The following is an 18,956-nucleotide window of genomic DNA, read 5'->3' as shown; positions in this document are numbered from 1 at the left end:
CAAGAGAAGGCTTAGAGGTGATCTTGTGGCCACCTACAAATTCATCAGTGACGGGCAGCAGGGAATAGGAGATGCTCTGCTTACCAGGGCACCCCTTGAAGTAACTAGGAACAACAGCCACAAACTGATGGAGATCATATTTAGGTTAGACATCAGAAAGAACTTTACGGTAAGAGTTGCCAGAATCTGGAATGGGCTTCCAAGGGAGGTGGTGCTCTTCCCTCCCTTGGGGGTCTTTAAGACGAGGCTAGGCATGCACCTGGCTGGGGTCATCTAACCCCAGCACTCTTTCCTGCCCAGGGCAGGGAGTCAGACTTGATGATCTACTGAGGTCCCTTCTGACTCAAACATCTATGAATCTATGAATGATCTGGAAGATGTGATGGAGTACACCCTCAGCAAGTTCGTAGATGACACCAAGCTGCAGGGAGTAGTAGATACACTGGATGGTAGGCCTAGGATTCAGAGTGGCCTAGACAAATTGGAGGATTGGGCCAAAAGAAATCTCATGAGGATCAGCAAGGGCAAGTGCAAAGTCCTGCACTTAGGATGGAAGATTCCCATGCACTGCTACAGGTTTGGGACCATTGGCTAAGCAGCAGCTTTGCAGAAAAGGACCTGGGGATTACAATGGATAAGAAGCTGAATATGAGTCAACAGACTGCTCTTGTTGCCAAGAAGGCTAACAGCATACGGGGCTGCATTAGTAGGATCGTTGCCAGCACATTGAGGGAAGTAATTATTCCCATCTATTTGGCACTGGTGAGGCTACGCCTGTAGTACTGTGTACAGTTTTGTGCCCCCTGCTACAGAAACGATGTAGACAAGTTGGAGAGAGTCCAGCAGAGGGCAATGACAGTGGTTAGGAGGCTGGGACACATGACTTATGCGGAGAGGCTGAGGGAACAGGGCTTATTTAGTCTAGAGAAGAGAAGACTGAGAGGGGATTTAATAGCAGCCTTCAACTACCTGAAGGGGATTCCAAAGAGGATGGAGCTTGACTGTTCTCAGTGGTGGCAGATGACAGAGCAAGGAGCAACGGTCTCAAGTTGCAGCAAGGGAAGTTTAGGTTAGATATTAGGAAAAACATTCTCACTAGGAGGGTGGTGAAACACTGGAATGGGTTACCTAAAAAGGTGGTGGACTCTCCATCCTTGGCGGTTTTTAAGGCCCCTTCTCAACAAAGCCCTGGCCGAAATGATTTAGTTGGAGATGGTCGTTCTTTAAGCAGGGGTTAGACTCCTGAGGTCCCTTCCAACCCTAATTTCCTATGATTCTATGATTATGGTCTGTGCTAAGGAGAATTTTCACTGATGCAGCTACTTACTTCTCTACCTGAGTAGAGCTGTCAAAATTAGTGAATTAACAGCTTTTTTAATTATGCCAAATTATCTATGAATTGCTTTCACTATTTATGAATTTGCTTTTATTCAGAGTACTTGATGGTTTCTAGGAATCACAGAAATCAGCCTTTTTACCCCTGAAAAACAGTTAGCATACCTATCAAAATATACTAAGAATAAATCATTAATTCTTCATTATTTGGGCATGTGCGTCCTTCAACATGACTAGGTCCCTCCAGGAGTGGCATGGCAGTTGCACGATGGGAGTCTGCGGCTATGGTACATCCTTGGGTATTTAGCCCAAACCATAAAAAAGAACTAGAACATACAAATATATAATCATGATAGCACTACAGTACCATGGCAGGATTAATTAACAGAAATGTTTTGCTTTCAGCCAAAAATATTCAAGTTTTCAGACTTTTGTCTTTCAAGGGAGGAAAAAAATTGACATTTTCAATAAAAATCAGATCCTTTTTGTGAAAAGTTTTGTTCTGTCAAAAGCTCAGTTTTCCAAGATAAAAGCAATTTTGACAAAGGAATATCCACTAGGCCTGTTATTTGCAGCAAGCAGCTTGTGAACAAGACAGAGATTGAAATATGTTTGCATGTATGTAAGTAGTTCAGAAGAGCAAGCAAACGAATAAAAACTGCAGTTTGCTTCCAGATAATTTTATTGCAAAGAAGGGTTATATTTGTCTCATGAACTGTTCACTGAAAACCATTTGCCTTGCTTAGATACCAAACACTAGTATCTGAGATGCTGCAGATTTCTATTGGCAAGGGTGGGGAACATTTGATGATGCTATATTCCCCAGTATTAGGGCAAAAGCAAAGCAATGCTACAATTTGCTTTGATGTATTGCCTGTGGACAGGCGTTATACACAGAATTCTCTTTCAGCTAAATATTATTAAGAAGCCTTTGAAGTGTAGAAGCAAAATAAATATAATGGAATTATTTCTAAGTTAAAAAGGGTCTTGTCCTCAACACTCACAATAATTCTGGCATATTCCATTGACTTCAGAGGCACTGGTTGTATGAATATGTGTTGCAGGAACCTCTTAACATTTGACAGACAATCTGTGAGGAGATAAAATGGATGCCTGTGTGGTATCTCTTAACTTGTTGTTTTTTCTGACATTTGCAGTCATTACCATCGCTTCTCCTGGATATGTCCAGCATGTAAAGCAGGCTTAAACCAGATTGTACTTTTTAATTTTCATTTTAAATAGTTTTCATGATAAATTACTGTGCTATTTGTCAATGGCTCTCTTATAAATGCAGAAAGTAATACATGCTACAACAAAGAACCATTCAGAATAGCATTTTTGTTAATAGAACAAGGAAAATGATATGTCATTTTACTGTAATTGTGCTCGTTTTACCCTAACTGTCCACCCCTCTCTCTTAACTTAATTTTTTAATAGCTGGTCCAAACCTGTGAGAACTCTGTGCTAATAACTTTACAGAAACTAGTTGTGAAATCATGGACTAAATATAGACATTGGATTTATGACGCATTATAATGTGCCTAACACCGGACTCTCCAGGTACCTCTCCATCTCACCCACTGACTCCTCAATTTACATCTTCGCTGACTGCTTTTCTTTCATGCATACCAGCCTCTGGCTTCTCTACTATTCATGCTATCTAGGAAGAGCACACACCAACTGCAGATGGTTCGTCAGCCTGACAAAGGGAATTTATACCCTAAAGCTTGCCAAGAAGAATTTTTCCAACTATTTGAGTTGGTCCAATTAAAGATATCAGATTTACCCAAAGAACCTTGTCTACCTATGTCTTTAGACCAACATGGCTACAACCTACACCCCAAGAACCAAGAATATAGCGGGCAAAAGGAAAGCTCAGAGCAACATAGGGCCCCTGCAGGACAAAACAGGACAGTTGGTGGTTGATACGGGGAAAAGAGCAGAGCTCTTCAATGAGTTCTTCGCTTCAGTATATCTATGTACTGACCAAGCCAATTCCCTCACCTCTATCATTGACGGATGTCCACATGGCACCAGTCCACCTACAGTTAGTTCTGAAATAGTTAAGGAGCTCCTGGGGGAGCTGGATGGGTACAAGTCAGCAGGCCCGGATGACCTCCATCCACAGCTACTGAAAGAATTGGCCAGTGTCATAGCTGAGCCACTGGCACAGCTGTTTGAGCACTCGTAGTGCTCTGGCCAGGTCCCTGAGGACTGGAGAAGGGCCAATGTGGTGTCCATTTTCAAGAAAGGGAGAAGGGATGAGCAAGGTAACTTTAGACCAGTCAGTCTTACCTCTATTCCTGGGAAAATGCTAGAGAAAATAATCAAAGAACACATTTGTGCAGGCCCAGCAGGGGAAACGATGCTGAGGGGAAACCAGCACGGGTTTGTCACAGGTAGATCCTGCCTGACAAAACTTGTAGCCTTCTATGACCAGGTCACACACTGCCTGGACGTGGGAGCCGAGGCTAATGTCATCTTCCTGGACTTTAGGAAGGCCTTCGGCACAGTTTCGCACCCTATCCTCATTGGGAAGCTAGCAGACTGCAGAGTGGACACCTACACGGTCAGGTGGGTAGCCAACTGGCTTAGGGACCACACCCAGAGAGTGGTGGTGGATGGTTCCTTCTCGGCCTGGAGGGAGGTGGGCAGTGGGGTCCTGCCGGGTTTGGTCCTTGGACCGATATTATTCAATATCTTCATCAGCGATTTGGACGAGGGCATGGAGAGCACCCTCTCCAAGTTCGCTGATGATACCAAGTTATGGGGCAAAGTTAGTACACCGGAGGGCAGGGAGCAGATTCAGGCTGACCTGGACAGGTTGGATCAATGGGCAGAGAGAAATAGGATGCACTTTAATAAAGATAAATGTAAGGTACTCCACCTGGGAAGGAGGAACCCCCAGCACACCTATAGGTTGGGGAGTGTCCTTCTCAGCAGCTTGGAGGCAGAGAGGGATCTTGGAGTCATAATTGACTCCAAGATGAACATGAACCAGCAGTATAACGAGGCCATCAAAAAGGCCAATCGCACCTTGTTGTGCATTAGCAGGTGCATGACTAATAGAACAAAGGAGGTGATGCTCCCCCTCTATGCGGCACTGGTCAGGCTGCAGTTGGAGTACTGTGTCCAGTTTTGGGCGCTGCACTTCAAGAGGGACGTGGGGAATCTCAAGAGGGTCCAGAGGAGGGCCGCTCGCATGATTAGTGGCCTTTGTGATAGACCCTACGGGGGGAGGTTGAGAGAGCAGAATCTCTTCAGCCTTCACAAGAGACGACTGAGGGGAGATCTTGTGGCCGCCTATAAATTTATTAGGGGAGGTCAATGGGGAATAGGGGAAGCGCTGTTTACTAAGGCGCTCCAGGGAGTGACTAGGAATAACGGGTGTAAACTAGTTGAGAGTGGATTTAGGTTAGATATTAGGAAGGAATTTTTCACAGTAAGGGTGGCCAGGATTTGGAATGGGCTTCCAAGAGAGGTGGTGCTATCACCTAGCTTGGAGGTCTTCAAGAGGAGGCTAGATAGTCACCTGGCTGGGTCATCTGACCTCGGTCCTCTTTCCTGCCAGGGGCGGGGGGTCGGACACGATGATCCATTGTGGTCCCTTCCGACTCTACAATCTATGAATCTATGAATCTATGAAACTATTTGCAAATTCTCACAATTTCCTTGTAACCCTTTTGATATTGGCAGTTCTTCTTCAAGCCCCAGATCCAGGAGTCCTGTGATTATATAGGAAAATAATATATTTTTTTAAATCCAAGTGATAAGGAGAGAACAGTCTATATGGTTGTGGGGAAAAAACCCAGACTTGGAAATGTGACCTACTTACATTCTAAAGGCAGAAGGTAAGAAGCCCCAGTGTGTTAAAACCATCTCATGGTTTTAAGCCAATCTTCAGATTTTTCTGACCCATTATTTCCTCCAGTTCAGGTTTAAAATCCACTTCTCTCCTGCTGGCTAAAAGCTTGCTCCCCCATAATGTATAGAGCTTAATACCTGTGGTGTATGCAATTTTAAGGGCCAATTTTTTTTTCCATCCAGATAGATGATTAGAAACCCTCCAAATTACAGAATATTTTGCTAAAGCTGCAGAACTTTGCTTTGGAGAACTTTCCTGGTTGTTAATGGACTGTGATGAGAGATATTCATTTGAGCCAGGAGATGGATGATAGTATCAAGTTCCATTATTTATCCATTGAGCTTTCAACAAAGGGAGCTCTATTATAGCTCTTGCTATAATAGTTGTATAATAGTTGATAGTAAAAGGCCTAAGCATTTTTAATAATTTAAATTATTTAGCCTTTTCAATAGTGTTTCCCCAGTAGCATTGCTAGAAAATATGTTAAAAATCATATGACTTCATGGAAAACTGAAAGTCCAACTCTCGCAATGTTATTGTGGGTGATACCTGGAGTCAGGTGAATCTACATCTCAGATTTCATTAAAAATAAGTTTCTACTCTACATGGTTCACAAGCAAAGTTAAAAATGTTGAGCCCTAACAAAGCAAAAGGCAACAAATAACACTCAACATCTATTCATTAATTTCTGAAATCCAGTGACATTAAAGTAATCTGATTATTTTAAGAGGCTTTCTAATTCATGATTGGTAAATGTTAGAACCCTTTAAATCCTTACAGGGGTAACTTTATGTATGTTTGCTGTTCAGACAATATCAACTGCATTGCCAGTAGTGTCATTAGCTTATGTAACAATATATTCTTAGGGAAGAGTTACCTTGTTTCTTCTTCGTTTGAAATCCAAAGTCATTTTCAATTGAAGCAGGCCCAGCAGGCACAGATATTCAACTAGAAGCGAGAACCAGTTTGCACACTGTTCAGCTTAGCTTCCAGGATAAATGACTGAATTGCTATAATATTTTTTGAACAACACTTCCTTTATTTGAGTTCCTTTTTCTGGAAATAATTTGTGATAATATCTGACTCCCCACCTATGCCACAATACCCCTTCCGTGTCTTCCTTCCCATCCTTTATGTAGTGCAACCAGGCTCTTGCAGAGAATATAGAGAGAATATGATCCTGGCAGTGTCTTATAATACCACACATGCACCACTGTGTGAAAATAGAAGCCACAACAAAAAAGAAAAACCATAGTAGAGAAGAATGTAGTCATTAATTGTATAATGGAGGGGAATATCTGTTCGCTGTACTCAATCATGGACTTTAGCTTGGCCTGCCTTCTACTGCTCAGGCACCCAAAAATATCCAGAAAGCAGCCCTCCAGTGAAAGGCAATCACAAGTGTCAGAAAGTAAATAGCATTGGCTCTAAATAATTTTCTCCCTCTCTTTTGTTATAGTGGATACGTCAGATCAGGGAGGGGAGTGGCAGAACTCTTAAGGCTCTGGAGCTGCTCAAAGGTGTACTAGGAGCTATCTTGATCCCTGATAAACCTAGGATGATGGGAGAGAAAAAAGCCACCTTCCACCTTTTATTTTATTATTAAGCACAAAGGGAAGGTTCTTTGGAGGCTCGTAACATGCACTTCAGCAAGGCAGACAGAAAACACACGTTAGCCCAACATAGAGAAAGTTGTACATAAAAAATGCCCCCTGACTGAATCTTATAGATCTTCTCTTAGCCCATACATATGTCAAGCTTTACAAAAAAAACCCCAAACAAACAAAACAACCCCCCGACAATGCTGTGGGAGCTGCTTCTCTCCTGGGGTGGGCTTAAGTATCATATCTGTTGATACAAGTTTTATATAGGCATTCTTTTAATTAGGAATGATGAAAAGAGACCATGAGACAGACCAATAGTAGAAAATGCTATCCAAAACAAACCAAATAGAGAATAAAGAAAAAGCCTTAGAAGATCAATGCCCTACCTTATAAGAAATTGCAAATATGCAATATTTTATTACATTTGTCCTCCACAGCAGCAAGGATACAGGATAGTAGTAACAAAAGCAGCTGAATGGACTTATTACTATCCCTTTGTTAGGCAGTGTGGCATATAAATCTACCAGCAATAAATAAATAAGTACACAAGTCAGATCATGACTCAAAGCCAAATGATATGGGAGCAAGAATGCAGGCTAGAATAGTAAAGAGGAAAAATGATTCTACTTAGAAAAGTTACATGTTCTTAAATCAGCTGGGTTTGAAAAATGTCATCCAAGAGTACTAAGGAACTGGGCAGTGGTCTCTGAGTGCTTCTGAAGGATGGCTGAGGTTCAAGAAAACTTGACCAAGGCAAATATAGGACTAGTTTTTAAAATGTAAAACAAGAAGGATCAGGAAATTATAGAAAGATAACAGAACAAATAATCAATAATTTATAAAGTCCTTGAAGAAAGCAAAGTGATAAATAACAGCCAGTGTGGATTGGTTAAGAGCAACTCATGTCAAACCAATTTAGTTTCCTTCAAAACTGGGTAACTGGCCTTGTAGATATGGGAGAAACACTACACATTCTATATCTGGACGTTAATGAGACTTTTGACTCTATGCCACATGATATCCTTTTAAACAAACTAGGGAAATATGATCTACAGGAAACTATTTTAAGGCACATATACAACTGGTTGGAAAACCATACTAAAAGTGGAGTTAACAGTTTACTCTCAAATTGGAAGGATATGCTAAGTGAGATTCTAGAGGTGGTATTCCAGAGATATCCTTTGTGGTATTTTTCAATATTTTCCTTAATGATTTATGTGAAGGGATTGAGAAACCACATATTAAGTGTGCAGTCAATACCAACCTGAGAGAGGCTGCAAGAACATTGGAGGATAGGATTACAACTCAAAATAATCTTTAAATAATCTTTAAAAACTGGAGAAATGGTCAAAAATAAATAGGATTAAATTCAATAATAACAAACGCAAAATAGTTTCTAAGGTAGAATTAACAACTCAACAAATGTAAAATGAAAAATTATGTATAGACAGCAGAAAAGCATGTAAGAGTTACATACAGTAAGTCACAAGCTGAGTATGAGCCAGCAATGTCAAACTATTCCAAAACCCCCCAGCACCAGACTGAGATTAAAAAGCAGGAAATCCTTCTGCTCTATTCAGCACTGATAAGGTCTAACTGGAGGATTGTGACCAGCTTTGGATACTGAATGTCAAGAAAGATGTGATCCAATTAGAAAAGAGTCCAGAGGACAGCAACAAACATGACCAGAGGTCTAGGAAATATGACCTATGATGAAAGATTAAAGGATTTGGACTTGTATAATCTAAAGAAGGAATGACTGAGAGAAGACATAATAAAATACTTAGAATATGTAAACAGTCACTGTAAAGACAAAGGGAATTGCAAACAATTCTCCATGACTTCTGGGGATAGGACAAGAAATGACAGGCTTAAAGTGTAACATTTTCTATAAGACTTTTGACATTCCTGGAACTGCTTGGGTTATTTTGTTGATAGGAGAATCACTTACGTAGTGCTAGTTGGACTTCCTCATGCCCTGAATCTCTTCTCCAGCTCAGACTCTCTTCTTCTGCAAAGCATGAGATTCTTACTAATACACAACTTGTTTACATGCTATCATCACTGAGTGAAAAGCAATTTTGGCTGAAGTGCTAGTCATAGAATCATAGAAAATGAGGGTTGGAAGGGGCCTCAGAGGGTTGTCTAATATAGGGTCTCCCAACCTTTTCCAGCCCAAGGCACACTTACATTAATAAAAATTTTCCATGTCACACCTGTTAAGGTATTCCTCATCCCCATACTTATGAGCTCATAGTACCTAATATCCGTGGGAAAATTCCATGGCACAGCTGTTCTTCTCGGCTGGTTAGCTCTCTCCCCCACAGACAACACATACACCAGTCTTTGGTGAGTATCCCATTGATGCAGCTTATATATTAGCGCTAGACAGTTGGAGACATTTCCTCATTATTCCAAAATTCTCGCAGCACACCAGGGAGCTCTTCGCAGCACACTGATCTAATCCAACCCTCTCCTCAAAGCAGGACCATCCCCAACTAGATCATTCCAGCCAGGGCTTTGTCGAGCTGAGTCTTAAAAACCTCCAAGGATGGAGATTCCACCACCTCTCTAGGTAACCTGTTCCAGTGCTTTACCACCCTCCTAGTGAGACAGTTTTTTCCTAATATTCAAACTAAACGTCCTTTGCTGCAACCTGAAACCATTTCTCCTTGTTTGGTCATCTGTCACTAAAGAAAACAATCTAGCTCCATCTTCCAGCCTTTACCTACCTAAGAGGATCCACCCTTTAGGCAGTTAAAGGCTGTTATCAAAACCCCCCTTAGTCTTTTCTTCTGCAGACTAACTAAGCCCAAGTCCCACAACCTCTCCTCAGAAGTCATGTAACCCAGCAGCTAACTATTTTCTTTGTCCTCCACTGGACTTTCTCCAACTTGTCCACTTTGTTTCTGTACTGGAGGGCACAAAACTGGACACAGGTCTCCAGGTGTGGCCTCACCAGTGCCAAATACAGGGGAATAATTACTTACTTCGATCTGCTGGCAATGCTCTTACTAATGTAGCCTAGTATGCTGTTAACGTTCTTGGAAACAAGGGCACACTATTGACTCATATTCAGCTTATTGTTAATTGTAACCCCCAGGTCCTTTTCTGCAGAGCTGCTGATTAGCCAGTTAATCCTCAGCCTGTACTGGTGCATGGCCATCCTAAGTGCAGGACTTTGCACTTGCCGTTGCTGACCCTCATGAGATTTCTTTTGGCCCAATCCTCCAATTTGTCTAGGTCACTCTGAATCCTAGGCCTACCATCCAGTGTATCTACTACTCCCCCCAGCTTGGTGTCATCTGCAAACTTGCTGAGCGTGCACTCTGTGCCATCTTCCAGATTGTTAATGAAGATATTGAATAAACCCAGCCCCAGGACCAACCCCTGGGGCACTCTACTTGATACCAGCTGACAACTACACTTCAAGCCGTCAATCACTACCTTTTGAGCCTGACAATCCAGTCAGCTTTCTACCCACCTTTCAGTCCATTGATCCAAGTCATTTCCTTACCTTGTTTGCAAGAATGCTGTGGGAGACCATATCAGAAGGCTTGGTGAAGTCAAGGTATATCATTTCCATTGCTTTTCTTGCATCCAAAGAGCCAGTCATCTCATCATAGAAGGCAATCAGGTTGGTCAGGAATGACTTCCCCTTGGTGAATCCATGCTGACCCTTCCTGATCACTTACTTCTCCTCCAAGTGCTTAGAAATGGATTCCTTGAGGACCTGCTCCATGATTTATCTGGGGACTGAGGTGAGGCTGACAGGCTTGTAGTTCCCTGGATCCTCCTTCTTTCCTTTCTTAAAGATGGGCACAATATTTTCCCTTTTCCAATTGTCTGAGACCTCCCCCAGTCACCACAAGTTCTCAGAGATAATGGTCAGTGGCTCTGCAATCACATCAGCCAACTTCCTCAACATCCTCAGATGCATCGCATCTGGCCCCATGAATTCATACATGTCCAGCTTTTCTAAATAGTCCCTAATCTGTTCTTTCACTCTTGAGGGCTGCTGACCTCCTCCCCAAACTATGTTGCCAGGTGTAGTAGTCTGGGACCTGACCTGGCCTGTGAAGATCGAAGTAAGAAAGGCATTGAGTACTTCAGCCTTTTCCTCATCCATGGGCCACAAGTTGAAAATCACTGATTTAAAACAGTAGGGCTCAGTCCTAAAGGTGCCACTTAACAGCTTTCAAGAACAAACCATTCCATTCTTCAGCAAACAATGACCCTGCCCAGGAGCTGGCTTTAGGCAAGTCTTCTGCAATTTAGTGAAGAGATAATGTCACATTATTCAATTATAATGGTCCCCCAGTGCTGCTCAACAAACACTAAGGCAAAGCCAAGACATTCATTTTCAAAGCAGGAGACAGTTAGGCTGTGACATAACAGCTATTTCAGTCACTATATATCCATTGCATGGAATAATTGATGTAGATACAATTACAGCATGGAGTACAACAACAGGTAATCTCTGGCCTAGAAAACGGAAACGCGTTTTGCCTTAGAATCAAAATCAGAACATACTTATGTATGCCTTTACCTTCTTGAGTCAGGCAACTTCTGAAACCAGAACATTTCAGGTTTGGATTTTTTTTTTTAAATCGCCGGTCAGTACCGACTGACAGAGGGTAGCACATATTTTACCCCTATTTTATTGCCTGAATGTTGGTTTTCAGAAATTTTTATAAATGCCTCTCAGAAATGTTCACAAGAGTGTTTCTGTGAGCATGGCCAATGATAATTAATGAACAGTTAATTGATCTGATAGAATATCTGGTTCCAGAACACTGTGTAGCCATTATACAAAGAACCTGCAGTGTCACTAATCAGTTTATTATCATTATTTATTTCTAGAGCACCACAGTCCTGCATGAGCCTTTATAGATAATGACAGGCCTATGCTCCAAAGGGTTAATACTCTTAGACCCAAGATTCAATGGGTGCATCCCCACACGCAGGGGCATGCAGCTGCCATGGCAAAAATAACAGCTGCTGCTTTTTGCCACTGTGCATGCCTCTGCATGTGGGGTTAGTGCAGGGCAATTTGTCCTAGATAGAGAAGGGGAAGCTGGGGCCAGCACCTGTGCTGGCCCCAGCAGTCCTACCTGGGGTCCTGGGGGCCTTCTGGGGCAGTTGTGGCATCAATGTGGCCACTCAGAGCTTGACCAGGAGCCAGAGTGTCAGTCAGGCTCCAGTTTCTGGTGCTGCACACTGAGCCCACATGTGCTGTGCCACTTTGATCTTGTACTGGGAGTTGGTAAGGTTCTGTGCTGGTTTCAATATCTGCATAGTCACTACAAACAAGTGATAATAAATAAGTAAATACATTAAGTAAAGCAGTGTGAAACTTTACTCCAGAGGAGGTCAAGCAGAGCTGAAGAACCTGGTCTGACCTGTTTATTATCTACTCTCTTCCCCAGGTTAATTCGAATTTCAGTGGAGCTGAGCCATGTTACATTTTGTATTGTTTTAATTTCAGTAGTCTTTGTGATTTATTTAGAAGATCCTAGGAAAAGCCAAAACAGCAAAGTTGATCTTTGAATGCTTGATTTTTCATTGACTTGGAACTCAGCCTATGGACAGCTGTGCTTATCATTGGTCTGGCCTGTTATTCTTACTCAGACTATTAGTTCCCTTGAATTAGTCAGTTAGATGTAGTTAGAGATACAAAAAATGCATCCATACCTTGGAAGTCCCTGTTGTGGGGTAGAATTCGGTTTGCTGAACTCTTCTAAGTTGTACAGGCATGTTACAGTGCATACGGCCCACAGATGTGTAGATGGTTTCTCTTGGCTTATGCTGGGCTTCAGTGATAAGGCAGCTCCAGGTTGGCACAGGTCAAAGGTCATGTTATGGGAAACAAGGAAACAGGGCATGAGAACAGGTGTTTGGCTCTGTTGGGAAAGTACTGCACATTGGGCTTGCTGGCAGGTGGCCAGTTCAGCTGTGGATTCACAGCTGGGCTTCTATGTTGAGGCAAATATGAGTTGGCATGGCACCAGAGACAGGGTCTGGGACCAGCTGATACCCCTTTTACTCTCCTTGGCAGGCAAAAATATGTTGGGCTAGGGATGGAATTGCTGTTTCTTTGGGAACATGCTAGGGATGAGTGCTGGTATCCAATGCAGATATTTATTCCATGGGGAGTCAGTTCCCTGCTAAATTAGAACTAGAAATTGACTGAAGAAAGGCATCTTCTAAAGGCACTCAGAGATGGAGCTAGGACTAGGGCTGAGACAGCCATGTTTCCTCAATCCCTTGCCCTTCATCTGAAGAGAGGGCAGAGGGGTCCTAGCAGCAGGCTAGGTGACCAGCTGTGGAAGAAGGAGAAACTAATAGCAAACAATTACGGAAAGATCATGACTTGCATTCCAAAAGTTATCACTGGATAATCACCAGATGAGTTTATAATGTTATAACCCAATTAAACTACTGCTTCTATGTCTTTCTTCCCATATGCCTGGAACAATGATTTGTTGGAGTTTAAGAATTAAGCTACTCTAGCTGTATATATAGCTGCTTTTTGCGTTATAAGCTTCAGCTCGTATTAGTACTGGATCTCTGGGCATGTCTACATGCGCTATTAATGTGATTGAATAAACTCCAGTTCAATTTGGACTGGAGTTTATTGCTCCCAGGTGCCACATTTACATATGTGCCTGGGACTGCAGCACATTTTGCTGGGTCAGAGCAGCCCCAGCTGGCAGGGGACCTGGGGGTTCAGCCTGCCAGCCCAGGGCTGCTCTGACCTGGTTCAATGTGCTGCAGAAGGGCTGGCTGGGGCATGAGGGTACTCCAGTGCAGAGCTAGCCAGCAGACAGCTGGTAACAAGCCCTGTCAGCATCTACACATACTTTGCAATGCACTAAATAATGTTGCCATAGGATAGGACTTCTGTTTACAAGTACTAACCTATGGTGGTGTTTTTTAGTTTACTGCAGCCTAATATGATCGCACCGTAGACGCTGAGGCTTTACTGTGGAGCTAATTAGACAACCACAGCAAACATTTCATGTAGATGTTTCCCCTAAGTAGTTTCTCCAAGGTACAGGTGTCTTTTCTTTCCTTCATCAGCATTAGTAAAGTGTGTTAACTAACCATGACAATTGTGTGTGCACATGGTAATGCTTGCTCTGGCTATCATGGCAAAGTAGTTTTTTATTAAAATTAATAAAGGTCTATATATGCCTCTCTAGCTTCTGAGACAGAAAGGAGAAAAAATCTAAAAGACAAGAGACATATATCTATGTATTGTAACAAATTTATGCCAAACACAAAACAGACATGATTACTTTACAAATCTCCTATCTTTTTTTTCTATCAGTCTCATTTTGTTCATCTCCAGGTATTGAAAGAGAACAATAGGAGACTAACTATAGCCTAAATGACAATAATTGGTAACCTTTGTGAAGTCCTGTGAGGGGTGCGCAATTACCTTAACTATTATGTTTTTACTCTAAGGGCCAGAATGAAAAGGAAACTATTCAGTACTTGTCACCTTATTCATTGTATCAGCTATTAGATAAGAGTGCCCAAAAGCCCTGCTGAAGCACACAAGCCGTACAGACACTGGAGAGGTGGGTCAAACTGATGTGATACCTCTTCTAGGAAAGCGCTGTGGAGGTTTTTTCCATGTCTGTTAGTGTCCAATTTTACCATGCTAAGCACTGCTGTTCATCATTAAGCCCATGGTGCTATTCCTAGAACCATTTGCCCTTGTCATACTGTACCCTCGTCTTGGTATACAGAATACCTTACAAGGAGGTGATTATATTTTGAAGTGAAGCAATCATAAAGCACTTTGCCATTCCTAAGTGTAGCATCCTGAGCACTCCCTTTGTCAAAAAGGCATAGAAATTTTAGAAGAGCCACAGAATTGTGCTAAGTTTGCTAATCAGAGTTCAAGGCTCAGCATAGAGCCAGTCCCTGTATTGGTGCAGAGAGAAAAAAGAAGGCAAACATTTGTCCTCTCAGCTTTTGTGCATCCCACAAGAGGTAATCATAACCTCAGTCCTTTCAATGCTGTAGTTCAGAACAGAGAGAGGCCACATTGCCATCAGTGTCACAAGGCACATGACAGGGCCATAGGATGGCCCTTCTGCCCTCCTACACCAACTGTTAGATTCAAGTCCAGCACTGGGGAACTGCACATGGCACCTTCACAGAGGATGTAGCAGCTGTTGCTCAGGTCTCTACTACTCTAGTCCATCTGTCCACCACAGCATTTGTGCAGCTAAATTGTCTCAGAGAGATACTGGTGTCAGGGGTGATGGAGAGGAGGTGACTTCCTGTTCAGCAAAGGCTACTTTTAAAAGCCACAGTGGACCCCTGTGTATTTACCTGGAGTTCAGCTATACCTTTAAAGTAGAAAATATTAGATCTGATTGAGAACCATTTTCTGGTGTAAATCATGAGAAATTCTACTGAATTCTGTCAAGTAACTGTGATGTAAAATCAGTGAAGTTAGACCAGCATCAGCCATACTTTGCTTGCCGATAGGACTTTAAATGTCAAAATGAAGTCATATCATTGACTGTATTCCCTGCTAGTAAATGACAACACTGATGCACACACCACCAGGGAATGAATTCAAGGGAAACAGCCATATTGTTTCACTTGTTTCAGTCTATTCCAGTCTTTAGGTCACATGTATTATGAATTAATTAAGAGCTTATATAATAAGAGCAGGTATAGCCAACCAATATGTTTGCTTCCATGCACTTTTACATTAGCATTGTTTAAAATTAGATATGATTTAAAAAGCAATAAGATAATGGCCTGGTGATTAAATCTTTGAAGCAAATTGAATGGGAATAGTAAAGTAGACTCTTTTCCTTAAATGTCAGCAACTTATAGAGAAATAAGAATAAATATTTAAATGTTGGAATTTTACCCAGTATCACATACTATCTTCGTCACTATTCCCCTTCAGATTCATGAATATCTGCAGCATTTAATTGCAATTCAAAGACCATGAATATCTGCAGCATTTAACAGCAATTCAAAGACCATTTGGATACTTGCTTTCTAATTAAATATGGAGGTGCAGGATTTTTTCACATTTGTTATGTTATGCTATGTTTTCACACGTTATGTTATGGCTTATGCCAACATAAGGCCAAGAGGAAAGCAGCAAGCGAGAGAGAGAGAGGTGCATAGGCTTATGTGTATATGTAACAAGACAAGGTGACTTTCCAATCTGAATCAGCACCTGAGACAGCTTAGTTCAACTTCAGAGAGAAACCACTCTCCATTTGTTCAATGGGTATGCAATACAATGGCATGCAGCATGATGGCAAAACTATGTGAAATACAATGAAAGCCAGAGCTACTTCAATGTCAAGCTTTTTTTTCTCTCTGTGTGTTACTTCAGCTCACCCTTCCCTATCATGCATATACACAATGGATGCCCTATATAAAGAGACTTTTTCTGAGGTAAAAGTCAAACAAGGATAATTTCCCCAATGACTAGCAAAAGCAGTTTTGCTTGGCACAGAATTGGCCCCTTTTTGACTTGGAGGCAACTATACATTGCAAACATGCAGAACTGAGCTTTTTATATAAATTCTTGGGGAAAATGATCATTTTTGGCTAACTATGAAAAAAACTAATACTTGAAGGAATGTATAAAATTATGCAAAATTAAATGATAGAAACCTTCTAAATTCAGTGGAAAAATGCTAATATCAAAGTCTGCCTTCAAACACAAACTTGCTTTGACTTGCATATATGAAAAAGTAGGTATTATGGCTATTACTATTCATAATTATGATTAATCTCAGACCAAAGAAAACCTACAGGAGAACAAATAAGCTATGTCCATGATATGAAGTATCTTGCATCACTTTTCTCTCTTGCATATCTAAACTCTAGTCCATGAAGATCCTCACCAACTTCCTGGCCATATACTACTGTATATAGGTGCTGAACAAGACCCCTATGCTAGTAAGCTAGGTAAAAAAGCAGCCCTTAGCTAGGGGTACAAATATAATATTTGCTAGGGTTCAACTTGATCTGTATCTGAGTTGAACCCTAGTCCATGGACTCAGTCCCGTCTGATTCAGACACTAGGGCTAAGTATAGAGAGTCAAAAAGCCCGAGCATAATCGATTCAGTCTTTGCAGGTTAGTCAATTCAGTCTTTGCAGCTGGGCTCAGCCTTTGTCCCATCAGCACTGCTCTATCAGCCTTGCCTAGTAGAGCTGTGTGAAATTTCTCCGAGTTTTTCCTTTCAAAGCTGTTTCAAGGTGTTTTGAGCTTGAAACAAGGAAATCGAAATTAAACAAAAAGCTTCGAAACAGTTTCAAAATAAAATGAAGGCACTCAAAACATTTTGAAAGTTTCAAAATGTTTCAAGTTTCCAAGCAGCCCAGTGACGGGAGGCAGGGGAGAGCCAGGGCTGTGCTCCGAGCAGCTCCGCAGCCCCATGGGGCTCAGCCTGGCAGTGGGAGGCAGAGCACAGCCCTGGCTCTCCCTCTCTCCTGCTGCCAAGCTGAGGTCCGTGGGGCTGGTGAAGCCAATCAGAGCGCAGCCCTGGCTCTGCCCACCTCCCACCACCGGGCTGCACTCCATGGGGCTGCGAAGCACAGCCCAGCAGCGGGAGACAGGGAGAGCCGGGGATGCGCACCACCAGGCTGAGCTCCATGGGGCTGAGCAGGTGGCAGCTGAATCTATAAATCAGATTCAGCTGAATTGATTCAGGACAGTGATTCGAATCACCAAATCAAATCACTGGCCCCTGAATCTGCCAAATCTGAAGCAAATACTAGCCGCTTCGTACAGGCTTAATGGCTACTTCACCCAGCAGGAGATCATTGACCTAATATCGTTGACTGGGCTCTGTGCCATACCTAAGTCTGTAAATAGACTGACCTGATCTAGGCAATCTGAAGGTCCAGAACTGGACTGACATCCCCAGAACTGGACTGCTGCAACTTTCCCAGCCATCTTTCCAATCTCAGAAAAAGAAAGCTAGAAATAGATTGATAATTGGCAGGGATATCAACACTGTACTTCCAGAAAACAGCTGGCACTCGCTCCACCACAAAACCACATTTCAACAGTCAATTCAGTATCTCTTCAGAGGTTCTCACCACCTGGAAAAGTGAATAGTCTTCTGCCCAGTTGGTGTATGGGTTTCTCTAGCATCTCCAGAATCTCAGTCAGCAACACAATCTGAAACTCAAGCAAATAATTACTATTTATCACCTCAAGATCCTGCTTGAAACCCCACAGAGCCAGCCAGCTCAGCTCAGCTCAGCTCAGCTCAGAAGGGAGCAACTTATCTGCAAAGCAACATGAGACAGCCTCACAGTGAGCTTTCAGATTCCAGCTATTTTAGTGCTTGAATATTTTTTCTGCCAGGCTGCCTAAACTGTAATGATGACATTTTTAACAGCACGGTTATGTATTTTTCAAGATGACTGGCATTGTAAATGCCTGGTTTCTCTGTGCTTATCCAAGACTATATATCATTTCAGCAAGCATGACTTTCACAATAATAGTAAATTGACTGTCTGAATTTTGAATTTAAATGAATTGCTAAAAGAGTAACCTTCAGAAGTTGGAAATTCTCTCTCTTCCTGTTGATAGAGAACACATTTCCCTTCATGAGCATTACAATCAGGCCATTACATTAAACAGTGAGCATTATAGGGATATATAGGGAACCAGCAATTCATATAAAAATACGAGTCCTCAACAGTTAATGTTGGTGATTCAATGAATGACACTTTCCCCCCAATTTAGAACTGGTTAAAATACTCAGTACCATATAGTAGAGGGTAAAAGGCTGTGATTAAAAGAGAACTCTATAAATGGGATGCAGCAGGATTTAAAAAGGTGCACTCTTACCCTGCTTTTGACTCTAAAATCTCCCAACTTTTCATTATGAAAAAGGGGTGGGTGGAAGAGGTGCCATACCTTTCTTCCTCCTATTTCCCTATTCAGCCTCCCTTTTACCCTACCAAAATGCTTCCTAGAGACAGGACCAACCACTCTGATCCAGTTTTTGAATCTGCACAGAAAAGGGAAATGAGGGAGCAGAAACTGCTGCCTGCAACCACAGTCTTTTGGGTACCACCTGTAATTGCTCAGTGGCAAGTGTAAAACCCAAGCAAGGTTTTGGGAGCACAGAGCAGACTA

The 18,956-nt window shown here is 42.1% G+C and overlaps 1 long non-coding RNA gene across 1 annotated transcript in view; it reads right to left on the bottom strand.

Moving 5' to 3' along the window:
- LOC109282165 (uncharacterized) overlaps positions 1-18,595 on the bottom strand; it is a 32,307-nt gene extending 13,712 nt beyond the window's left edge. Inside the window, exons 1-4 of the long non-coding RNA XR_002089062.2 lie at positions 12,499-18,595; positions 11,919-12,107; positions 10,322-11,071; positions 8,756-8,815 (exon numbers count right to left, since the gene is read on the bottom strand). This is a non-coding gene — a long non-coding RNA (uncharacterized LOC109282165). The remainder of the gene's footprint in view (positions 1-8,755; positions 8,816-10,321; positions 11,072-11,918; positions 12,108-12,498) is intronic.
- Positions 18,596-18,956: the final 361 nt, after the last annotated feature.

This window comes from Alligator mississippiensis, chromosome 1 (genome assembly GCF_030867095.1).
Source record: "Alligator mississippiensis isolate rAllMis1 chromosome 1, rAllMis1, whole genome shotgun sequence".
In the NCBI taxonomy this organism is placed as follows: Eukaryota; Metazoa; Chordata; order Crocodylia; family Alligatoridae; genus Alligator; species Alligator mississippiensis.
Note: the sequence above shows the minus strand (reverse complement) of the source record. Positions and strands in the feature narration are given on the sequence as shown.